Below are 810 nucleotides of genomic sequence, written 5' to 3'. Positions count from 1 at the left end.
CTAAAATGAGGGGAGACGAAGAGGGAACACACCAAGCCTGTTTTCCATTTACTGTTAGTCATACTTAGTCCAGAGTCTTGCTAATGTAACTGAATAGGCACTTAACTCAGAGTTCCTAAAATAAAGAAGAAAATATTCAAGAAAAACATGAAGTTAGATTATTTACCAGAAAAACATAGGCAAAGTCCAACTGCCTTTCCCAGTCTTAGATTTGACCTTCAAATCAGGTTCACAACTCTTCTGCTGCTTTCAGCTGAAGGAGCAAGTCACCCTCTAGCATATAGGCCTATCATCAAAGTTCTGTAAGGAGACTTTCTCAGAAATAAGTCATTGTTTAATAAGCATTAAAAACAGCTCAGTTCTCTTTCAGCCAACCAAATATGCACCCTTCACCTCTTTAACTACCTGGCTAAATGAACCCAGCTGGAAACTTATTTTCCCATGACAGGAAGTGAGGACTTTCTCCAAGGACTTAACTCCTTCCCTGCCTGATGAAGGATGAGACTTTATAAGAACCTCTCTCTTATGCCAGTAACTGCACTATGCCCATTAGTCTGCAGAAGAAGAGGTTCAGGGAAGATCTCATTGGTGTGTATGAATAAAGAGGATGGAACCAGGCTCTCCTCAGGGGTATCAAATGAAAGGTCAAGAGGCAACAAGTGCAAACTGAAATACAGGAAATTCCATTTACACAGAAAGGAAAACTTTTTTACTGTTAGAGTGGTAAAACACCTGGAGTAGGGTCCCAAGCAGACTGTGGAGTCTCCATCCTCTAAGACACTCTAAACCCAACTGGACATGGTGCTAGGC

The sequence above is a fragment of the Merops nubicus genome, unplaced genomic scaffold (genome assembly GCF_000691845.1).
Source record: "Merops nubicus isolate BGI_N331 unplaced genomic scaffold, ASM69184v1 scaffold7018, whole genome shotgun sequence".
Classification (NCBI taxonomy): Eukaryota; Metazoa; Chordata; class Aves; order Coraciiformes; family Meropidae; genus Merops; species Merops nubicus.
This window is presented reverse-complemented; position numbering follows the sequence as displayed.